Source organism: Notechis scutatus, chromosome 2, assembly GCF_049901735.1.
Source record: "Notechis scutatus isolate UNSWTSFEM ecotype Mainland chromosome 2, rNotScu1.2, whole genome shotgun sequence".
NCBI classification, from domain to species: Eukaryota; Metazoa; Chordata; class Lepidosauria; order Squamata; family Elapidae; genus Notechis; species Notechis scutatus.
Window position 1 is genome coordinate 195,023,730 of NC_142010.1, and position 25,572 is coordinate 195,049,301.

At 35.1% G+C, this 25,572-nt stretch overlaps 1 protein-coding gene across 28 annotated transcripts in view; it reads left to right on the forward strand.

Moving 5' to 3' along the window:
* The window catches only part of PTPRD (protein tyrosine phosphatase receptor type D), a 1,313,296-nt gene that overhangs the window by 299,731 nt on the left and 987,993 nt on the right, over nucleotides 1-25,572 (forward strand). For all 28 annotated transcript variants that reach the window (XM_087957701.1, XM_087957705.1, XM_087957708.1 and 25 more), the window contains one exon: nucleotides 22,333-22,406. The gene's annotated coding sequence lies outside the window, so the exon portion shown is untranslated. The remainder of the gene's footprint in view (nucleotides 1-22,332; nucleotides 22,407-25,572) is intronic.

Genomic DNA, 25,572 nt, shown 5'->3' on the forward strand with positions numbered 1-25,572 from the left:
GACTCTATTAGTATAATCTTTCAATAAAGTATATTTAGTTCATCTAGTCATGTTTCTTGTCTGGTTTACCTGGGAAGGTTGATCAATATTGATGCTTCTGAAGTTCAGTATTGAAGAAGACTCCTAAGGATTCCATTCATAGTCAAGAAAACAAACAGATAATCAAGCAAAACCAATCCAGAATTCTCACTTGAGGCACAATGGGCCTATTATGCAAAGACATAGTTTTCTACAGAAGTCTATAATGCTGAGAAAGAAAAGAAGAGGATGACTAGCAGCAAGGGGGATGGATTCCACTACAGCGGTGATGGATCCATTATTGGAAAAGACCAGAAGAATCAGGTTGAATATAGATCCTTTTGGAGAAAATATATCTATGTGGTTGCATATTATTGATATAGGCACATCATCATTCTTATAAACAATGTATTATTTTCTTTCTACACATTAAATATACATGTACATATACACAATATGCAATACAGAATACAGAAGCCTGATGATGGCAGATGAGATTCTGCTGAAACGTTGCTACAACTTTAAAAGTACAACTATAATGACGTGGGAAAATAACCGAACAAAGCTGAATACCATCTCTCTCTCTCTCTCTCTCTCTCTCTCTCTCTCTGTATGTATATATATATATATGTATGTATGTATGTATGTATGTATGTATGTATATGTATATGCATATGTATATGCATATGCATATGCATATGCATATGCTTATGTATATGTATATGTATATGTATATGTATATGTTTATGTTCTGTCTCACTTGTAGTCACAAGTGAGAGTCCAAATGTCCCAAGAAATAAACACGAACAAATAATACCAGAAACCACAGAGTTAACTTTTCTCTGTAGTCGTTGGCAGCTTTCCCAGAAACGGTCTTCAAGCCAAGATAACGAGCCACAAGATGATTCAGGAACAGGAGGCTTCTTCAAAGCTGCGCAGTAATTAACGAAGTTTGATCCGGACAAGGACCGTTAACTAACACGCCTCCTTATATTCCTTGAAGGAGCGTGTCAGTCTCTCTAATTAGTCTCTGACTTGACGTTTCTTTTCAAATTGTGCTTGACGTCTCAACCTGCGTCTAGTCCTTGCATCAACCCAACATTCGTCATCACTCAAGGACTCTGGTATGTTCTGTGGATCAGCTGCTGACACCTGAGGCATGATTGATGTGGAAGGTTCAGGAGAGGATGGTGTTTCCGACACTCCCTCATCCTCCTGGCTCAGGTCTGCATCTCTTATTAGAGCGGGCTCCAATTCCAATGCCAAACCTTTCTCATTACTCGAACCTGTGTCTTCTGATACATCAGGCTCAAAGCTCACAGCAGGCTCAAACCTTCCAGTCACATATATATATATTCTTAAGTTTTCGCGGGTATTTATATGTATAATATTCAGCTTTGTTCGGGTATTTTCCCACGTCATTATAGTTGTGCTTTTAAAGTTGTAGCAACGTTTCGGCAGAATCTCATCTGCCATCATCAGGCTTCTGTATAGTGTTTGTCTGTGAGTCAGACTTTCACAGCCGTTTCAGTTTTAAATTTGGTGCTAGCCTACTGCTGTGCCAGAATGGTTTTTTCTTCATCCTGATTGGTTGGGAGTCTTGGTCTGTGTTTATTGGTCTTGGAGTTTTCTGTGTTCTGCTTGATTGGTTTTTCTAATATATATGAAGTTTTTAATATATATGAAGCATATACTGAGTCCTCTGTGCATCATGCCCTGCGACATACATTGGACAGACCAATAGAAGAATAAGTACCCACCTGGATGAACCCAAATATGCAGCAAAAAAGCTGGAACACACTTCATCACTAGTCCAACACATGAAAGCCACAGGTCATAGCATCGACTTCAATGGCACCAAAACCCTAGCCACTATAGAAAACCCCAGCTACAGAATTATCAGAGAAGCCATTTTCGTAGATTTTCATGGGTACAGGTATGTAGGTCTAGGTGTGTTCTGGTCTTTTCCCGTGTAAGATTAAGAGTATCTTGGCGATGTTTCTTAAGTGGGACATTGCCGAAACGTCGCCAAGATACTCTTAATCTTACACGGGAAAAGACCAGAACACACCTAGACCTACATATATATATATATAACATATACAGACACACACATATAGATATAGATATATAGATATACATTAAATATACATGTGCATACATATAGATGTAGATATATATTACATATACATATATAGATAAATATAGATAGATCTATCTCTATCTTTCTATCTCTGTCTATCTATCTATCTATCTATCTATCTATCTATCTATCTATCTATCTATCTATCTATCTAAATATAATCTATTCTAAAGCTGTTTTTCTAGAGATAAGAAAATATTTTAGGCATGTTATAGCAATGAGAATGATCAACAATTTTGGCCAATTATCCCACAAAAATTTCAATGAAAAGATGATACATATCCTACGTCTCATATCCGACATCTTGCTGTCACATGACTAACTGTGTAATAAATGTAGAAGGTGCATCTGTAGAAATATTAAAATATTCTTTTCTTACAGAGGGAGTGTATCACTTGTTTAACAGTTATGTGAATTTACAGATGTGCCTGATGATTACAATAATATTGCCTCTGTTATCTTATACAAAAGGAAAGATAGCAAGAATAAGTGCATTAGTGGAAGAAGGCGGAGCCTCCTCGCTGACGGACCGTAGATCGCGACTCTCTGTAGCTATGGTCCATGCTCTTTCGTTGGAGAGCCCCAATCATTACGATTAGGGGCTGAAGCTGCCTTGGAGGGGCGGTGGAGTAAGGGGAAGCCACAAGCCAGGTTGAGGGGAGCCGCATCTCCCCCCCTGGGCTTGGTCTTCCCCCCCCGAAGACGACTGCAACGGTGGTTTAAAATGACCACCCCAAAGAGGAGGACTCAGCTGGATTAAGATTTGTGCAGGAGGGAAGAAAGAGGTGGATAACATCTGAACCGGGACAATTGGGCAATACAACTAAACAAAAGTACCCTGGGATTAAGGTAACATGGAATTTTTAAGAAAAGAAAAGTGATCAGCGAAATTACAAAGGGACAGGGGGGAAAAAAAGAAAATATTTTTGACAGCTAAGTGGGGCTTCGAACCAGGAAAGGAAGAAGCTGAAACTAAAGATTTAACTAAATTGGACTAAAATATTTTGGGAATAAACAGGCATAAAATAAAGCTGGACTTAAGATTGTCAAATAATAATAATAATAAAGTTTACAAATTGGAGACTGGACTGTGCTGGAATATTGAGGTTTAAAAAATCCTAAATAAAAAAATAGGGGGAAAAGGTGAAGACTTTGTATAATGTCTCCATTTTGCCACCTTTTGGCAAAAACTTGAGATCAAACAAAAGGAAAAAGCATCTTGTTTCTGAATGAACTTGTGTGGATATAACATTAAGGAAATATTGAAACAAAGTAAGAATCTTAGAAAGTGAAAGCAGAACCAGAATAAAGAAAAAAGCAAGGAAAGACTGACTGTGGGATTGATTGATGTTTTTGGTATAGACCCTCGGCTGGAATAACTGAGAACTTTAGAAAATTGAAAGAAGAAGGAAAGTAAAAGTTTTTTTTTTTTTTTTTTTTGGTGGACTTTAACGATCATAAATATAAGAGTATGTAATGATGATATCTCTTCGGGAATTAAAAATGGAACTTAAAAATATGAGAGAATTACTACAGGAAAGAGGCAAATCACTTTGCTCTGTGTTAGAAAAAATCGAAATGGCGATTGAAGAACAAGAAGAAAGAGCTTCAGAGGAGGAGGAGTCGATTCAAGGAGAAGACATTTTAAATAGACAATTAACACAAAGAACACTACAAAGAAGTAGGGAAAGAAGGAAGGTTAAAAAGTTGAAATTTAAGAAGGCAATCAAAAGGGGGAATACCTGTGAAGTCAGGAAAGGCAGAAAGACCCAGCAGAAAAGGGGAAAGGAAGATATTAAGAAAGAGAGGGATATAAATTGGAATGAGAAAAGATATGGGGAAAAGAGGGGGAGGAGAAGCAGTAAGAAACAGGTGCATGAAATAAAGAAATACGGAAATAGTAAAATGTTGAAAAATTGTTTTTTCAGAGATAATGGTTGATGAATTAAAAAGGGGATTCTGCAGGATGACAAGGGGTAATAAGAATATTTCTGCAATTAAAAACATTTATAAAATAGGGTAATATAGATACTGATAACTCTTATTAAAAAATCAAGCGGGGAAAATATGCTGCGGAATCCAAATGAAAAGATGTAATGATTATTATTGTAACTTCTTAAAAATAATGGTTTATTGGGAATGAAGATGAGGGAATAAAGGTATATTTTAATCATTGAGGTGTCACACTCAAAACAGTAAAAGGGGGGAAACCTATACTTGTTTTTTTTGTGTGTGTTAAAATTTCTATTAATATAGAATTTATAAAAAGAACGTGTAATGGAAAGGGAATATGACAGACTAAAGAACCAACTAAATTAATAAGTTAATATAGGCTATTAAAAGCAAGGAGAGACATTGGTAATTTTTTTATTATTATCATTATTATTATTATTATTATTATTATTAGGCAAACACATATTGTTTATCTTTATTTTTAAAATAAATATTAAAGGATTATATTTGAAATAATTGAAATGAAACAAAAAGATGTTTCAATTGAGATTAATGAAAGAGGCTAGAATTAATGTGTTTGTTTCTCTCCTTACTGAAAATTTGGAATGGAAAAGGTAATAATATAATTAAGTATGCATATATGAACATATAATTGCTGTCATATTTGTATGTAAAGGTGATGATCCGGAAATATGCTGTCCACTAAAAAGAGATTTTTGTTTTTAATGTGAAAAACTGAATAAAATTTGTTTAAAAAAAAAAGAATGTGTGTTAGCAAGAGAAAAATTAATATATGACATCTCCTTTGATTTTTAATATTTTTCAGATATATATATAAAGATGTGTTGGTTGCAGATGTGAATCAATATCTGCAATTGGCTAAAAATCCAAATTAATTGCAACAATGTAGATTACATGGTACAATGAGGACTATGAACATTACTGAATCAAAAGCCAAGGTAGTTTTGTTTAAGTAGAAAAATGCAGTGAATGATTGCAAATTCTACATAAATGGTAAAATAAAAATGTGTATGTTGCATATCTTGCTAGAATGTTTACTAAAGATGGGAAAATGAATGGAGGTATTTTAATATGTGTAAATGTTAATGGAAAAGAAAGAAGTGCAAATTATGAAGAATCAGTGTTTGTCCAATAAAGCAAAAATGGCTATCTATAAAAAGCATATTTCTGCTTACTTTGCTTTGTTTCAGTGAGAATTTGTTATGCAAGGAAAAGCATCCAAGTTGAATGCAATGAGAATGATTATACTGTGTTCAAAACAAGAGATAAGATAAAGAATGTGACATGAACCAATGTTTATTGAAAATAAGTGAGTGAGAAGTTCAAAAAAGTATATTGAAGTGGCTTGACAATATGGAAAGAATCCATGTTCAAATTTCCAAGTAAATAAATAAATATAAAGGAAATATGAGTGGATGGAGAAGGAGATGACCAAGAGAGTTGTGACTGGATGAAGATGATGCAAGGTAGAAATAAATAAATGAGACATTTATTTATTTATTTATTTTTATTTATTTATTTGATTTGCCAATTGTTTACAAGATAATAAGTATAAGTGTATACATAGTTGTGAATACATGAAATGGGTACATATAAGAAAAATAAAAGAAGAATAAGAGAAACAATAGGACAGGGACGGTAGGCACATTGGTGCGCTTTATGCACGCCCCCTATAGACCTCTTAGGAAAGGGGTGAGGTCAATAGTAGACAGTCTAAGGTTAAAGTTTTTGGGGTTTGGGGAAGAAACTACAGAGTCGGGTAGAGTATTCCAGACATTGACCACTCTATTGCTGAAGTCGTATTTCCTGCAATCAAGTTTGGTGCGGTTAACTTTGAGTTTGTATCTATTGTGTGCTCTTGTGTTGTTATGGTTGAAGCTGAAGTATTCATTGACAGGTAGGACATTGCAATGTATGATTTTATATACCATGCTTAAATCAGACCGAAGACGGCGTAATTCAAGGTTTTCTAGTTCTAGAATTTCAAGTCTGGTGGCATAAGGTATTCTACAACGAGTAGAGGAGTGGAGAACTCTTCTTGTGAAATATTTAAGAACAAAACACAGTGTGTACATTACCGTATGGGAGTGATGACAACAATGATAGCTTGCAAGGAGGCTATGCAGAAGTCTAGCAATAACATTGATATAAACTAAAATCAGATGTACATCATTTTGTTTTAACTCGTATCTTTAATTTCTTATGTTTATTCCTCATTTCATTTCTGAATGTTGTTTGATGTTATCTTGAAAGGGAATACATGATGGATAGGAATTTATTGTAGGTAAAGAGGCTTTCTTATTAAAAGTAACAGATGGTTTGCTTTGCTTTTTAAATCATGATGCTGCATTGGAAAATTATTTTAGGGTTTATATTATTATTATGGCTTAGGTAAAGGATTCTCCAAAGGAAATAAAAACCTGGAAGTCTACCTCTATAATCTGCATTTCACATATCATATACTTATTGTTCACAAAGTCTCTACGCCAGGAGTGTCAAACTAAATTTCTTCAAGGGCCAGATCAGCATTGTAGTCTCCTCTATGGGCTGGCCATGTGGGGGATGACTGTGGATGGGACAGATGCCTCCTGCAGCATTCTGACAGCCAAAATGGAGCACAGGGGAGCCTTCTGCAGCCTATTTTCGGCTGTGCAATTCTGCCTTGCAACTTTCTAATGACTCCCTATTCTTGGAACTCTAGCTGCCTGTATTTAGACTCAGGATTTGGGGATGATCATGGTGCCAGACAAACACATCCTTTCAACAATGTTACTGTTCATAAACATGTACTGATTAACAATATTTTTGAATATTGTTTGGGAACTTCCTTCTTAAAGCATAATAAAATAAGAAGGAGCACCTGAATGAAAGGTGGGACATAGATAAATTATCTGAAAGAAGAAAAGAGTGGCGTGATTAAAACAGCAACAACAAATGAAATCATAACTATTAAAGTGGACTGTCTATATAGATTCAATGCTTGTCATTTCTGTTTACTCATAGTAAATTCTATCAGGTTCAGTAGAGTTCACTGTTAGATTATAATAATATTTACACTTTCTACACATTATTAATATGATAAGACTCGTCTGTTTGCTTAGCAGTTGGGGGATAATGCACCAAATAAACTCCCAAATCCTTTCTGGTGTTCATATCGGCACTGTATGTGATAATACATTCCCATAAGTCTTTTTCTCCCTAACTAGTATTCAATAATATTTAGTGTTGAAGTAATTATATCCTATATGAAAAGCTTAACTCATAAAAATTATGCACACAACTTTGCTGGAACCTAAAATAATACACCGTAGTTTGAACACTGTCTAATCTTTTAGTTTAATTCTATATACAGTACTATAGAGATGGCAAGAGAACGCCTGAAAAAAAATCTGCTTAAATACAATGTTACAAATTGTTTGTTATGGCAATTTTGGAAAGCTGTTTAAATCTTTTTTTCACTCTCTCACAAAAATTTCCAAGAAAAAATAGGAAAGCTTCTGAGACTTCATTGTTGCTATATAATATAGAATTTCTAAGACTAAAAGACTCACTAGTTTGTGTTTATTACAAAAAAAATTATCATGTTGTTGAAACAGTGTGCTGTCTAAAATAGAAAGAGTAGTTACTGTGCTGAATGCTGCCATTTTTATGAAACATTTGTCTGTTTTGTATACAATATTTCTTATACAACAGCACAGACTAGTGGTTGCCCAACTATTAACAATTCAGTAATTAGATGATATAACATAAAAACTTGACTAAAAATTATTATCTTTAAAACAGAAAGAATTGGAATATCAGCAAATTTATAATACATAGTGATTAAAAGTCTGTGTCTAAAATCTTATATTATATTCTAGCCTAAGTACTTTCATTCTGCATTTAGTGTTAGCATTAATGACAACTTGAATTTGTTCTGATACTTCTTAAAATAAAATGCGAAGTATAAAATGATGTAATTAGTTGACCAAAAAGAGATACATTTCTTTTTATCTTTATAGAGATAAATCTTGGCCCAATTTTTTAGAAAGCCAATAATGTTTTTTATTCCAGCTTTTCCAGATTATTATTTCATTAGTTGTATTGATGCATTATAATTACATTTTTAGGTTAGTCAGACGTCATTGCTAATTTGCTTCAGTGATATGGGCTTCTGTGATACATTGTTTATAGAAAGATAGGAAAATGTCATGCTTGACTTATGGTTCCAGAATATCAATTACTATATACAATAAAACACTGCTGGATTCTTTTAATAAAAAGAATGCACAATTGTGTGGCATACTATTTAAAATTTTGGACTTGTCTTCCTAATATCTAATTTTGTTAGTATTTAGAGAAGACTGTTTACATGAAGAAGTAATTCAGACTGTAGAGCAAGGTTGTCAAATTCAGGGCCCATAGGCTGGATGCATCATGTGCTGGCCACTCCCATGCCCAGTTTAGCAAAGGGGGGGGAAAAATCATGATATGTCACCTGACGTTGCTGGGAGTCTGCGAGTTTGACACCCCTGCTGTAGGGCAACTTCCTTCTTAAAGCATGTATTGGTGTAGTCCAGACCCAGCTTCACTTCATCTATTTAAAGCAGCCTAAAATATGAGGCAGGGACTAAGAATAATAAATAATTAAATAACAAAGCAAAATTTGGAAAATCCTACAATGTGACTTCTTAAGAGGAGAGTTAGTATATACTTAATATCATATGGATATTTAAAATGTTAAAATGGGCAAATTTAAATGAATAGATTTAAATAAAATCTGCATTTTGCAGTTTAAGCTGGCTAAGAGTCTTTTGCGAATCTCTTCCTTACATAGAATGTTAAGAAAGAAAACTGAAACCATTGCTGTAATAGAACTCAAGGCAATATCTACTCATCAATTGCTTGACAGAATCCAATTTGTTCTCCTTATTTTCAGTGAAGTGTCATACTGGAAAGATCTGGCCCATTTCATTATGGCGATCCATTTTCCTGACAGTTCCTTGTTTTCCGTGTGTCTGACAACAATATTCTGAACATTACTTTCTAACAAATAGTTACTATTTTCTGTTAAACAGTTTTATTGGTTGATTTGATTTAGATGAAATACAACTACATTCCAGGCAATTGCTTAAAAATATTTAATATAGTAATATATCTAGGAGAAAAGTGATACAACTGCTTTCTTTGTATCCTTCATTAATTGAAGACTTAACTCACAGTATGAAAATGCAAAAGTGTTTTAAGATTCAAATGAAAGTGTGTTTTTTGAAAAATATCCTATTTCAATAAATTGTTTCAAGTGTGGATGGAAGAGAAGGAATTTACAGCATTAGCATAAACTGTATGAGAATCTGCATATGTGAGCCATATTTATCAAAACTAGATATTCTGATTATAAATTCTGAGCAACATAGAATTTCTTTTTCCTGCAGCGGCAGAAAGTAGAGAGACATTGAATGGATTATAAAAAGAGAAAATGAGGAATATACATAGGAAGTCAGATCACAACTTCACACCAATTTCTGAGTAGTTAGATTCTGAAGTATGTATACCTTCCAGATGAGATTTATTAGCAGCACACAGAAATTTTAAAAAAAAGACTGATCTTGAAAAACAAGAATTTTAATTAAGTGCTCACCTACTGTTCTTAGACAGTGCAATCTTGAGTGGATTAAGAATTTCAGGTTTACTGAAACAAGCTGAGGAGAATAGTGCTACTTGTCACAAGAGATGTTTGCCTGGGTTTTCTAATTAAGGTCATGGTTGTGTACGTGTTTGTCTGTGTGTGTGTATATATATTCCTTTGTTGGTGACTCCTGGGAAATCAACAACAAAAGTCAGTGAGACTAACAGATGTAATTAAGAAAAGAGACCTTAAGCCACAGGAAGTTTTGAACTGAGTGAGCATTTTGTTGATGTGTAAATTAAAGCTTTTCTTCCGCCCTTGCATAAAATTAGACACTGGAGAAATAGTGTCGAAGAAACAATGCAACGAAGGGAAAGAAGGAATAGAGTTGCAGAACTGTTGATTGATACATTAATTGATCGTATGCTGTCAAGTCAATGTTGGTTCTTGGAAAACACACAGATTTTCTCCAGGACAATCTGTTCCCAACCTGATCCTTCAAGTCTTTTTATACCTGTCACCAGTGTAATTGAGTTCATCTGCCTCACTGCTGATCATCTTCTCTTTCCTTGGAGTTTTACCAGCATTAAAGACTTTTGTAAAGAGCTAGTCTTCATACAATGTGCTCAAAGTCTAATAATGTATGCCTTATCAATTCTATAATTTATTTGGGTTTCTCTCTCTCGATTATTTTGGGAAGGGATGTATTCTTAAGAATCTTGTGCAAGTTTAAAAGAACAAGAGCAAGAATTGACTAAAATATCTATACTTCATTTCAGTGTATGTTTTCAAGGTAAATTATGTTTAAAAACGAGTATCTCTTTGCTGCTTGGGTCAATATAATGCAAAGGCCATAGAAAGCTAGATTTCCACATGGTCATAGGAATATAAACAACAAAAAAGATAAAATAATTTATTTGCAAGAATTAATTCTCACATAGAAGGTTACAAGTAAGCCATGATTAATCTTAAAATTAGTCTTTCCCATTTTTCACTAAAGTTATGGTCAGTATCAAAAAGAAATCCAGTTATATTTTGAAACACACATTTAAGCTCTTATATCATATACATGGTCTTACCGTATCAATCTGTTATGATAAAGACATACCCTTCTCAACAGTCTTCCTATTATTTATATATCAAAAAAGTATCAGGAAAATTAAATGTTTCCAGCAGATGGCGATAAGCTTCCACTTACCCCATAAATATATTCTATTTGCAAAACTTCATTTATACTTGATCCTGCATACTGAGCTTTTTACTTGAAGAACAGAAAGCTGCTGTATCAGTGAGGCTTTTATTATTCAGAGGTAACATCTGTTGTAAAAAAAAAGTCTTTTTGTGGTATGCTGTGAGATTTTTTTTTTTTTGCTTTATTTTGCAAGGTAGATAATAGATTCACATAGGATTTCACCATCTCTCCTTTGCAGTTTCATATTAAAACCTCTTAAGAAAAAAAAAGATAATATTATGTATTTCTTGTATTTAAGATCAATGCAAATGATATAAAAAATACCCTTTTTAATGAACAAATGTCAGTGCTTAAATTGTGACCAAACCTAATTTTGGTGGTTGAAAGGATGACAGATGAACCATATGATTCATAACACTGTCTCATCCTTTACTATGAAAGCATGTGATGGAGGTCATTAATAATTTTGTGCTAAAATGTACATGATATTTATCACAAAGACACAAGGCATTGTGCCAGTGATACCTCTGAACCTCCCATTGCTGTCTATGTCTGATGGACTCTGGGTACTGGTCTTTGTCTGGAAAGCATTTATCATTTTAAAAAAAAGACATTGCAACTGTCATTTTGTAGGTAGCCCTTGACTTCCAATTGGTCATTTACTACTGTTCAAAGTTACAATGGCCTCAGTTAGTGGAGTTTATAGGCCTTAAAGCATTCTGGCATCCTAAATTGTCATGCTATACCCATTCTCCCCAATGACATGACCACATCTTTTTAAAACTCTTCAATGTCTTCATTAACGACTTAGATGAGGGAATAGAAGGGGAATTTACCAAATTTGCAGATGATACTAAGCTGGCAGGAATAGCTAACACCCAAGAAGATAGGCTCAAGATCCAGATGGATCTTGACAGACTAGAACACTGGGCCTTAACTAACAAAATGAAATTCAATGTAGAGAAAAGTAAAGTCCTACACTTAGGCAAGATAGAACAAAATTACACGTATAGACTCAGTGAAACCAGCCTAAATAGAAGTAACTGTGAGAGGGATCTTGGAGTCTTAGTGGACAACCAACTAAATATGAGCCAGCAGTGTGCAGCAGCAGCGAAAATAGCTAATGTAATCCTAAATTGCATTAACAGAGGGATACAATCAAGATCAAGTGAGTACTAATACCACTCTATAAAGCCTTAGTAAGACCACACCTAAAGTACTGCATCCAGTTTTGGTCACCACACTATAAAAAAGATGTTGAGACTCTAGAAAAAGTACAGAGAAGAGCAACCAGGATGATTAGGGGACTGGAGACTAAAACATATGAAGAACAGTTACAGGGACTGGGCATGGCTAGTTTAGTGAAGAGAAGGACCAGGGGAGACATGATAGCAATCTTCCAATATTTGAGGGGCTGTCACAGAGAGGAAGGAGTCAAGCTATTTTCTAAAGCATCCAAAGGCCAGGCAAGAAACAATGGATGGAAACTGAATAAGGAGAGATTTAACTTGGAAATAAGGAGAAACTTTCTGACAGTGAGAACAATCAACCAATGGAACAGCTTGCCCTTGGAAGTTGTGGAAGCTTCATCACTTGAGACTTTCAATAAGAGATTGGACTGCCATTTGTCAGAAATGGTGTAGGGTCTCTCGCTTGGACTACATCAGTGGTTACCAAACAGTGGGCTGGGGACCACTGGTGGTCTGCAAGAAAATATTGGTGGTCCGCAGAGAAATGTCACCCCCAAAGCACACCCCAAATTGAAGATGCACAGGAACACAAGGTTGTGCCGCCCACATGGGCCATGGCTTGCTTCGCTTGCATTGTGAACACGAGATAGTGAGGGGAGGGGGGAAAGGGTGGAGGGAGGAACTTGCCCCACTCACCCACCTGCCTCGCTGCTTCTTTCTGCTTCTTTCTTCTGCTTTTGGCTGCACACAAGGAAAGCAGCAAAAATCTTTCTTTCTCTCCCCCAAACTCCACTAGAAATGAGTCTTTGGGACCCTGCAAGGCATCCTGCTCCAAGAGGCTGTGCTGGTGCGACAAGTCTCACAAAGACTCATTTCTGGCAGCATTTGGAGGAGAGAAAGAAAGACTTCTGCTGCTTCTGCTGCTTTCCTTGCATGAAGCCAAAAGTATCTCTCTCTCTCTCTCTCTCTCTCTCTCTTTCCCCCTGAGAACGGAGCTGGCGATGGTATCCTGCGATCCCAAATAAAGAATGATCGATCGGTAAGAAAATGGGGTGGGGAATTTTCTTGCAGACTTTTTTTGGGATTTTTCCAGGGTCTCTGGTCCATGGGGTTTAAAATTATGAATTTGGTGGTCCCTGAGGTCCAAAAGGTTGGCGACCCCTGGACTAGATGACCTACAAGGTCCGTTCCAACCCTGATTATCTGTTATCTGCCCTTAGTATGATGCAGCAGCAAGAAAAATATGAGAACATAGGAGACATCTGGGCACTTGGCAACTATAACTGCATTTATGACTGGTTGCCAAATGCCCCATGATCATGTGACCACCATTTGCAATCTTCTCCAGAAAGTCCTTGGGGAAACTGGCAGGGAAATTTGCAAGCAGAAGGAACATAGGGGAGCTGAAATCCTTTGGTGGGCTGCAGGAACAGAGTAGAAATCTTCAGGATTTCAGTTCTGTTAGTGCAGCCTGCTGAAGGATTCTCCCTTCATGCACAAAGAGGAGCTGAAATCTTTTAGAGGACTGCAAGGACATTTGAGAACAAATGGGCTGCCTGTCAGGAGGATTTCGGTCTGTATGGAATTGGAGGTCTCCTGGGTTGTTCCTTCCATCCACCTAACAGCCTGGGAGATTGCTTAATGACCACAACTTGAAGTGTCAGGATTGCAGCCTTTCAGTGAAGCTATCACACGAGTGTCTTGCTTAATGAACAAGATTTCTATCCCAATGGTGGTCATATGGTGAGGAGCACCTTTACTTCACTTTGGCAATCTTCAAACATTTTGAAATCTTTTTGGAGTCTGGCTTTTAGAAATCTGTATTTACAAAAAGGTAATGCAACGTTCCTTTTGATATGTTGGCTAAATATAAAGGCTTAATTTAAAATGGTGATTTTTTTATCAGAGTTGAAATGCTATCTTCTCAGTCATACTTTGGGGGAGGGGGGAACATATTACAGGCCTGATGGCATTAATATGAAGGCAAAAGGCAAGAGGGTGAGGCTGGGTGGGTAGGTAGGTGTGTAGGTGGACGTGTTTTTTGAAGCAGCCTTTTTTTGCCAAAATACTAAAACAAGGCTGGCAAATTCTGATCAGTCATTTTTTCATTAGCAAAGTGAAAAACATTTTTGTTTTTTTTTCCAAACAACTCTACAAGCATTTCTAAAATTAGTTTATCTAATCTTTCATATGTACTAAATCATTTATTCCTTTTACAAATACTGTAGGTTAGTGGGTTCACATTCCACATTCTAATAATTCCCAGTTGTATTTACTATACATCAAACTTGAATTCAATTTTTTTAAAATGTTTTGTAGTGGTTAAAACAGCAGGCTAGAAACTGGGAGACTGTGAGTTCTAGTGCTGCTTGAGGCACAAAGCCAATTAGCTGACTTTGGACCAGCTGTTGTCTCTCAGGCAGGCAATGGCAAACTGAAATCTTCCCAAGAAAATTGCAGGAACCTGCATTTGCCAGGAGTCAATACTGATTCAAAGTTACTTCCCCCCCCACCCCCCAAAGTATTTGCATGGTTAAAAAGGAGACGTGTAGTATTTGGACAGAATTTATAGTCTATAATTAAACTGTTCTATGCAAAAGTTGAGACAAAAAATGATTGCTCTTGGAACTCTTGTAGTTGTTGCTAAAGATCCCTGAGTGCCTATTGCTGTTGTTGCTGCAAAAGACAGCCGTTTACAGCAGGGGTCCCCAACCACCGGTCCACGGACCGGTACCGGTCCGTGGAACAAGTCCTACCGGGCCGCTGGTTTGCTTGGCGCCGCCATCTTTTTTTGATGAAAAAGTGCTTCCGGTGAGCTTTTCCGGGTAGAAAGCTCACTGGAAGCACTTTTCATCAAAAAGATGGCGGCGCTCACTCGGTGAGCTTTTCCGGGTAGAGCCATTTCTACCTGGAAAAGCTCACCGAGCTAGCGCCGCCATCTTTTTGATGAAAAAGTGCTTCCGGTGAGGTCACTGGAAGCACTTTTTCATCAAAAAAAGATGGCGGCGCCCAGCTAATGCCGGTACCGGGCCGCGCCATAAAAAAGGTTGGGGATACCGGGCCGTGGCATAAGAAAGGTTGGGGATCACTGGTTTACGGTACTAAAAGCGGAGTCTCCTGTTTTGCCAGCTGCCAAATTTGAATCTCCCTGACAGTTGTGATCAATTCATTCTTCCACAATTGCAGGAAGGTTTTAGCCACGCAAACTGTCCCTCAGCTAAGGAATACTCCCAATAGTCAACTGATTCTCCCTTTCTTTCTCCAAATAACTAATAACTAACTCCTAATAGCTAACTCCCAACTCCTTGTGTTGAGGCACATCTTCCTCAATACAGCCTGCAGGAGATAGAGCAGAGGCTTTCCCAAGCCTGGTGTATTCAGCATCTGTTGTGGATTTCATAAAGAGCCTCCTTCTATTAGTGAGGGGACTTTTTCCAAAAGAGGCTCCTACAAAGGAGAATCTTGTTAGCAATCATGAAGCTGGAAGTTGAAGAAAAGGCCTGAGATTAACATAATACAAAAAATTGCAAGCCACTTCAGCCAGCTAAGTGATCTCATTGATAAAAATTGTCCCAACCGTCTTATTGTTCCTTCTTTAAAAGAACATCAAACATCCGTTCCATGTAGTTTCATCAAATTACAATCCTTTAATAGTTCCCTCCAGTGGCAGTGAAAGAAACTTGCAAAGTTGCAGCACAATTCTACAAAGCACCCTTCAGTTTGATGCTGTCTAGTTCACTGGTGAACCAATGCCAGAAAATATTTTCCAAATCAGCTTTTAATCTATCCAAAGCAGTTTTAAGTATCTGATCTTACTCCATTTGTTGCAGAGATTAGATAGAAACATTGAAAGTTTTGCCCAGTATCAGAAAGGATCTCTCAAAATAGATTTTTTAAAAGGTAGCTTTCCTTTTTCAATACATGGCATTAAGTGAGTTGGATAATTGATCCACTTCCAATGGTCTGATTTTGTCTTTTGAAGGAATCTAATTGCCTATTCCTAACCCTTCTTTATTTTAGCACAGGAAGAACGTTCTCACTACAGTAATGTATTATTTTACCACAGTGGGTATAGTATCTGCTTAGCTGCCAAATTTGACTTTCCAATGCCCACACAAGTTCTTTTCTAATTATCATCACATAAATCACATATGGAATGTCTCAAAATACACATTATTTGCACAATAATTATTTAAGTGGATTTTATACCATGTCTAATTAAAACATCTGTCCATGTCTTTGCCTTTCAAAGATATCATCTTTGCTGGAAGTTGAAGAAAAGGCCTGAGATTAACATAATACAAAAAATTGCAAGCCACTTCAGCCAGCTAAGTGATCTCATTGATAAAAATTGTCCCAACCATCTTATTGTTCCTTCTTTAAAAGAACATCAAACATCAGTTCCATGTAGTTTCAGATTGCAGATTGAAATAATCTATGGTTACCTAGTTGTCCTCTAACCATAATCAGGCATGTCAAAGAGATAATATTTCCAGTGGTAAAAATAACTGTTGATGCTTCTTTCTCTGGTATCAAAATGAGTTATTTATATTAACGTATAGTCATTACAGACTTCTAAATATTTTCAAACTCTGTGTATCTAGATACATAACATTTAATCCCTCACATGATATGAGGGATTGTATATGAGGTCTACAAATCTGTTTTCTAGCCTATCATTGCTAGAAACTTTATCAAGATCATTCTCATTTTCAACATGTTATATGTCATATTAAAAATCATTAATTTTAGAACTTCCATTAATATTAACATATAATCATTGCTGTTCTGCTTTCAGAAGATAATTGGACATTACCCTTGTGAGAACCAGGGAAGGAGAGTCTTCACCTCTACTAAATTGTAGCAATATTCCATCATCCACATTAACATAGTTGATGAAAGGAAACATACAATTTATCTTCCTCCTTATATATGAGAAGTTTTCCCTACCTTCAGTATGTAAATAATTTATCTTTTACTGACTTGTTGTTGTTGTTTTTTTAGGTTTGTATGACATGACTACCTAGAACATAATCAGTAACTTAAAAATATCCATATGATTTATACTGTTTTGGAAATAAAAGTTGCATTTCTACATGGCAATTAAAATTGGTGAAGACTGATAATAAATCTATCAGATCTGGGCTGAAAAAATCCATATGACCAGATAGATTCCAGCAATAAGACATAAAATTGTAACCTGTCACCTAGTGATTATCTGACGTTTTTCAACTCAGATCTGGTATTTTTTTTTATAGTATCCACATATTTTATATATATATATATATATAAACGTGAATGCCACTTCCTTTAAAAAAAAATGGGAAGCAAAGGGTTCAAAGTGATGTAAATAATAATGTACTGTGTTTTATATAATGTACTGTTTAAATTAATGAATTCAGCTATTGTAGTTAATTTTCTTAAGATTTCTCATTTTCTCAAGTTTAAAACATCTTAAAGAATGCCAAACATATTGACAGCACTGATAAAGTTAGTATTATTTTGTTATTGTACTTACGTGTATTAATTTTCCATTATTATTGGAAAATTAAAAACTCCAGGAAAAAATGCTAGAATCATATTTTGTTGATAGTTTTAGTATAGACTACAATAAAATATTGAAAATGTAAAACAACAGAATAACTCAAAAGGGGGAAATAGAAACAGTATTTTCTGTTAGAAAACAGAAATGCATTTAACAATATGTTTCTATACAAATTCATTTGTATAGGAGCCAAAGTATTAATAATTACTTCACTGATGTAAGTAAAGTTGTAGAGCAAAAATAAATCCAACACTATTTAATTAAAATATTAAATATTTAATTAAAATGTTATTTGGGACTCTTTCCTACCATGTTAACATTTTAGCCAATGCTGTTTCTACAAATGTAAATACCACTGATTGAAAGAAATGTGTACTTTAGCTTTCCTGTATTTGCTATTGTAAAACTGGCAGCTAACAACAAAAATTAATTTCTAGCATTGTACGAGTACATGCATCCTTGGGAAAAAGACAATAAAACTACATACAAATTTATTATTAACATTTTTAATCATTTTTTCATCTTTCTCTAAAATTGTATTACTATACTTGAATCTAGCAGCAATACCAAGGTCAATAATTCAGTGTCTTTTAAAGTCCTGACATTAAAAAGGCAAGGGTTTTTGTGTGGATGACCATCTTTGAATGGTCATCCACACAATTCCTGAGAGCCTTGGGATTACATGAGTAGTTCACCCTTCCCTTCATCTGCTAGGGCCCATTTAGAAACTCAGGACCTTGGACAGCACCTTCCAACTATCACACCAGGCAAAAGGTGGGATAGTTCCCTCCATCCCATATGTTAGGCTAGCAGTCACTTCCTCCATGTTGTTCAGGAATCTTAATGCTGTCTCAGTGGCTGTGCTGTAGAACTTGCACATCCTAATAGACATAGATGTTGAAAGTTCCTCTGCTTTGTGGATGGAAAGCATTTGAGTAATCAAGATCCTGGAATTAGCCTTATAATGATGGTCTCTCCTCCACTTGATTCTAACAATAACACACATAGGCCTTGACAAGATGGCTTTTTTTTTTGCTGTGACTCTATGATTGCCTTCATCTTTTCCCAACCTCTTAAATGAACTCATTGTAACTTATTTTTTCCCCCATTAAACCAACAGCAAGTGATCCACAGAAATGGAATGTACCCAGCAGTTGTGGGCTATTGAAAGCTGATGCATGACCGCCATCCCCCCCACAAGTACCCGATAGCCATTCTGCCTCCTCCCACTATTCTCAGAAAGAGCTGGTTATAGGTCTTGTTTTTCTATTGTAAAGGTTGGGCAAGGTGTCATTGTATCGAGGTGCTGTGTGCATGTATGAGTCATTATAGACTCATAGTTAAGTCTTACCTGGAAAAATCTATGCAGCTTTCTAGCAAGGTTTCAGAATTGGTTTGCCATTGCCACATTCCTAGTGCTAAGAGTGAGTGACCCAACTGGCTTTGTGGCTGAATGGGATTGGAACTCAAGATGTCCCAGTTTCTAGCCCAGTACTGTATCCTCTATACCAACCCAGCTCTCATAATTATGTTTAGTAAACTAGAAAAGATACAGGTTTGTAGAAAAGGTTTGTAGAAGATTACAAAATGGAGTCTTCTCCTTAGATAAACAGGAGTTTGGAGACAAAGAGATATGAGAACAGATAGCTTGGGTCAGATGGAGTCATAAGGTCCATAACCATATCAACTTATGATGACAGCTCCAGTTGGCAAATCACACTTAGTTGCAACATCTTGCAGTCTTGTGACTCTGGCTTTCCTATTGACTTTGCTTATTGGAAACGAACTGAAAGTCACTATTGGCAATCACATGACCATTGGATATTACAATGTTGTAATTGCAAGCGGTTGCCAAGATTGTGATCATGTGACTGCGGAGGTGCCCCAATGGCCACAACTATGAGGACTAGTTGTAAGTTGCTTTGGTTCAGTGCCATTTTAACTTTGAATTGTCACTGAATGAGTGGATATTAAGTGAGAATTACCTATAGCAGCATAAGAGTGCAATGTTGGGTAAGTTGTCTTCTTGTTCCCAAAGTAAGGTGAGTGGTAGCATCTTTGCAGATCTGTGAGGCTTGTTACTTAGTTTGTAAACTGCTTTCTTGATCCCACATGACTTCTAGTAGCTACCTTGTATTAGTAAAGGATAGATTGCTGAAGTTCATAGATATCAGACTTCTGATGTCAAATTTCATCTGATCCTTGTATCAGTGACATGGCTGGTATATATTTCTCACCAGCTCTTGCTGTCCAGAAATGGGGAGTGGCAGTAAATCCAGAAAACTAACCCAATCACTTTGTTTAACAACTTTGCAACTTAATTGGAACAGGATAGCAGTTTTGCATTAAGCTTTTTTAATGAGAGAAAATATGTAGTCAAAGTTCATTTTCCGGTATTAGATATGTAACAGCATATTTTCTTCAAGAATATGACAAAAGCAGAAGTAGTTTGGGAATATATCTTACTGAATGTTGCCCCAACTTGAAAATCAGCTATTGTTACTTATTTGTTTAAGAAATTAGCTAGATCCCAGTTTCTATTTGGTTTTTGTTGAACAAACAAAAGACTAACATTCACTCCAACTTTGTCAGACAAATCATTAGGCAAGATATTGTGATACAGACATCACAATACATACCCCAGTATTTGAAGAGGGGGAGGAATGGAGGTTCAATTGTTGTGCTTCACATAGAGAATGTAAAGGCCAACATACAATATATATTTTTCTCCAGTTTTCCTACAGTTGATCATTATTTCTTACTACTGGCATCAAAAGGATGAATAAGCTCTTCTATTAAGTGTACCACTAGAAAATATGTTCTGCTTATGGCCAGCAAGCCTGTCTGATTTTAGTGAATGATGAGTTACCACAGCCCTTTAAAGCAAAGCAAACAAAAAAATTATATGTTAGTCTTGATAGATGCATTTTTTTAGCTTAAGCTATTTGTTATCACTGTAATTATGATCAGTGTTCCTGACTAACCAAATGCATAACTTTATGGAAGCATTAACAGCATGAATGTACCATACAAACTTTTACTCCTATTTTATGTCAAAATAATTATTATGGAGTTAATAAACCTCAGTTTAGTTGTCTCTTTATTGTAGCCCATTATAGGATATGGCTCAGTTTATGTACTAAAATATAAACCATCTTTGCCATCTGAAATTTAAAATCATATTTCTACATTCATGAAACAATCTAGTTAATATTTGTGTGTGTGTGTGTAAAAAGAGTATGAATTATAAAAAAAATATAAAATATCCTTTAAACAGTGAGCTGAGCTCTATTTTTTGGGCATCCTACTTTTTTCTGATCTTACCATATTTAATTGTCATTGTAGTATGTTAAGTATGGTCAAAAAATTCCTGTATGATAGGATTGTGCAAATTCTACCATGAGGCAAATTTAAAGTAAACTATTTGCTCTGTATCCACTTCTGAAATAAGCACAGCTGCTATCTCAAGACTTTCTTAGGATCAACTTAGTATGTAAAGGCAAGCAGATAAAATATTTTGGCCTGAATGGCTGACTATGTAAACATGCCTACTATACAATTTAGTAGTAAAACTTAGAAGTAATGAGAGTTAAACATAGTAAAACTGGAAATTATAATGGGTCTGAAAAGCCAATAGAAAACAATTCAACTGACCTTGAAGCTATTTATTGTACTATATATTTCAAATATCTAGAGCCTAGGAATTAGAAGTGTTTCTTTAAAAATAGCGAGAAGGATATTCTGGGCCTTAAGGGGTAATTATGGCATGCATGTGTTTGTATATGTGTATTAGCATATATTCTTGTATAAGAATCAGTTATCACAATATTTAAGTCAAGTTTTATCCCTAGTTTTATTTATGGTATAGTATTAAAGCAACAGTATCATATTAGTATATTGGTATCCCTGTATACATATTTTACATATTCTATATAATTTGTACAATTGTATAATTAATATGTTGCCAATTTTATTGTAATCCCCATTTTTGTTCACAGATAATATAAACAATTATTGTAAATTATTGCAAATTTGAAATTGACTTCTTTATAGACTTTAATTTAAAATATATGCAATAATCAAGGAGATACATGCCATTATATTCATATGTCCTTTTTAATATGTTATATTCCTACTAAATCTTATGTAATTACCTGGACACCATTGATTTTGACTCGATGTTTATATAATGAAAGCCATTAAAATTATTGGATGATTTTGGAGAATGATAGGCTTCATACTATAAATGTACTTTAGAAAAAAAACAAATTCAATCATTTTTAACAAGTATTCATTGGCTTATTAATAAGTTGTCAAAGAACAGAGGGATTGATAATAAATAAATAATAGTAAATAAAGCAATATTGCTAAGAAGCTATAATTTTTGAGGTTACAAAATGTAATAACCTAAAATATACTTAGTAACATATTTATTAATTATATTTTACAACTATAGGTATTTATTGAAAAATGCCTTATGTTACTTTTATATACCTGTACTATAAACTCAATAACATTATATCAGAAGGATGATGTATACTTTTTTAAAATAAGGCTGCCTGTATTGTACAATATCCTGCATTATCCACTTTGTAATATTTGATAGATTTTAATGTTTGATGGCTAAACATGGTATTTAAACAATTTTGAATTCTTTAACAGGGAAATCTTGAGGTGTCTTGGATTTCTAATCCTCCGGTCAGTGATACCTTTGGGTGTTGAAAACTGAATCTGTGGTAAGTTGTTTTTTCATTTTTATTAATGGAAACATTCATAATCAGTTCCATAAAAGTCATGGTCCAGATTATGCAAAAGCATTTTCAATAAAAGAAGACAAAAATTACATTTTTGAAAATTAATTTACTTTGTTGATGCCTGGAACGTCAATTTAAAGAAGCATAAAACTGGAATAACATATGTTGTGTGGGACACTTTTTATTTGTATAGCCCTGTTACAAATAGTAATGGAAACTTTAAGGTCTGGAAAAAGCATTATTAGTGTAACAAGCTGGAGAAAGGAAACCCTTAAATAGCCTAGCATTCAATAAGTTAGTGTTTTTAATTGAACAGAATGTGTCCTATATGGTTCACTTGGTCTCAGCTGCATATTTAACAAGGAAAAAGAATTTAGAAGCAAAGAAATTTCCATCCCATTTCAAAGATTCCAAGTCTGCAGAAATGCTTCAATAGGTGTGGCAGAAAAGTAGATTTTATTTTAAAAATCCCTTACCCCTGATTTTGGAAAGAGATCAGTTTACTTGCCAAGGAGCTGTTCGGGCCTAGCATCCTGCATTGTCCATGGGTAAGTCTCAATGTTCAATATATTTGATTAGTAATAAGGAGGACACATGTTCAACCTTACCTTACCATTGGGGCTTCCAGAGAGCTTATCAAATCATCAAAATACTAACTAGAGTACTTGGTTGTCTTCCCAGCTAGAGAAATGAATAAATTAATTAATCAAAGTGATCCAATCAAACAAAAATAATGCAAGTAATCTCACAAAACAGAGAATCTCCTGGTGGCATAAAGTTAGTACAAGAGTCTAAAAGGTGAAAAACACTTTGAATAGATTCAAAATAATTTTCCTATTTTTTTGTTTGTGTTTTTTTTAATATTAATGAAGTAGCCCAGTCATGATAGAAACAAATATAATAATTAAAGGTAACCCCGCATTAAAAAAAACCCCACAAATCGTTGTTATGATGTCTAAAAACAAATACTATGAAATGTAACCCCATTTCAAATAATTAAGCAGGCAGAATTTTAAGATACTGTGCAAAATGCAGGCTTATGTTTTTTTTTTTTTATAGGGTAGGCACAATATTGATAAGAAAAGAGAACTGTAGATCCAAAACAAAAGGCCAACCCAGGGCAAAAATGTTTATGGGTTTGTATAATAATAGTCATCAACTTAAAACTGTAATTAAGCCTGGAATTACATTTGTAAGTTGTGCTGGTTGTTAAGCAGGTCTGTTTGTGATTAACCCAATTTTACATTAATGACATCATGATCATTAAGTATGTGGTTGTTAAGTGAATGCCATAGTCATTAAATGAATTTTCTGCAGTGGATATTTTTTGCCACAAACTAGAAATAGTTTCTGACAAAAAATGTCATCAGTCATGATCACATGACCTCAGAATGCTATGAAATGCCATAAATTCAGGCTGGTTGAGATGTGCACAAAATATGATTATGTGATTCTGGGGAAAGAGCCATCTTTAGAACTTGTGTTCTAACCCAATTTTACATTTATGACATCATGATCATTAAGTAAATCTGTGGTTGTTAAGTGAATGCCATAGTCATTAAATGAATTTTCTGCAGTGGATGTTTTTTGCCACAAACTAGAAATAGTTTCTGACAAAAAATGTCATCAATCATAATCACATGACCACAGAATGCTACGAAATGCCATAAATTCAGGCTGGTTGAGATGTGCACAAAATATGATTATGTGATTCTGAGGAAAGGGCCATCTTTAGAACTTGGAACCCAGATCGTTAGTACCTATTTTGTAACTTTGAATGTTTGCTGTGTGACAAGTCATACCTATATTCAGGAAGTACAGTTTCTCCAGCTTATTGTGTTAAACATTTTTTAACAATGGTCACCATTTATATTACTCATGAGCAGTGAGGAATACATCACCTGTGGCAGCAATGTGAATAATGTTTATCTGGCATAAAACTTCATTGAATAAAATTGCTCTTATTTTTGAATGCATATTGTGTTGTGATTCAAGTTCCTGATCTTAGTTTTCTTCCATTGCCTTTTTTTATTTTGCAAACTATTATGGTAACCATGAGGGGTCTATGACAATTCGCCGTGGCCAACTGCCATGATCAATTCACCATGATCAACTTGCCGTAGCCAACTTGCTGTGGCCAACTCACGATGGCCAACTCACCATGGGACACTGCAGGACAAGTTACACTAATATCAAAGAAATTGTGGAATAGAATCATTAAATAAAGGATGTAAAAGGAGGGGCAGAATGAAATGTGAATGACAAAACTTAAAATAATTTTAAATTATTTTAAATAATTAAATTGAATTGCTAAATTGTCCTGCAGTGAGTTGTTCCACAGTGAATTGGCCATGGTGAGTTGGCCTCAGCAAGTTGGTTGTGCTGAGTTGTTCCATTCCAAACCACGAATACAGTATGGTTGCGTCCCCAGGAAAGGTATCAAGGCCAGTGACATTTCTGTCAATCATTATGGGCAACTGGAATTGTCAGTCAGCAGTTCCTACAAATCTATCAAATTATTTCATGAATCATGGTAGTTATTTAAATTCTCTCTGTTTTTTTGTTAATTGAATCATGGTATACCAGGAAGATTTCTGGCACAGCCCAGTATGGAAAATGGACGCTACCGCAATTATTCTAAATTATTCTAATTTTCTCATTTATATAGTTAGCAATGTCTATAGGATATGTGTTTTTCTTTCCCATGAAGAAAACACATCTCAAAATGCAGGTTAGGTAAACTAAAAGGATCAAAGTTGGTGGCAGCTTTCATTATATCCAACCGGAGACTGCTTTTATTACCAAGGACAAGAAAATTGAAAACAAGTTAACTGCATTCAACTCAACCAAGCACTCCTTGGCAATTATATACCTTCGTAGTAATGTGAATTGTTGCCTTCAGGATGTGAAATCAAAGCTAACAACTTGAAACGTCCTTGCTGATCAGCCAGGTTTCTCTTCACAAATAAAGAATCGGATCTATATTTTCCTCCCCTACATTCTCTTTTCTTTTTCTTTTTCTTTCTTTTTCTGTCTTGTTGTGGTTTAATTATGCTTGGCTATAATATTTGTACCACTGAGTCAGCACAGTGGCCCGTGATGAGGTATATTATGCACCTCTATAAAAACCTCATCTGGTATTTACAGG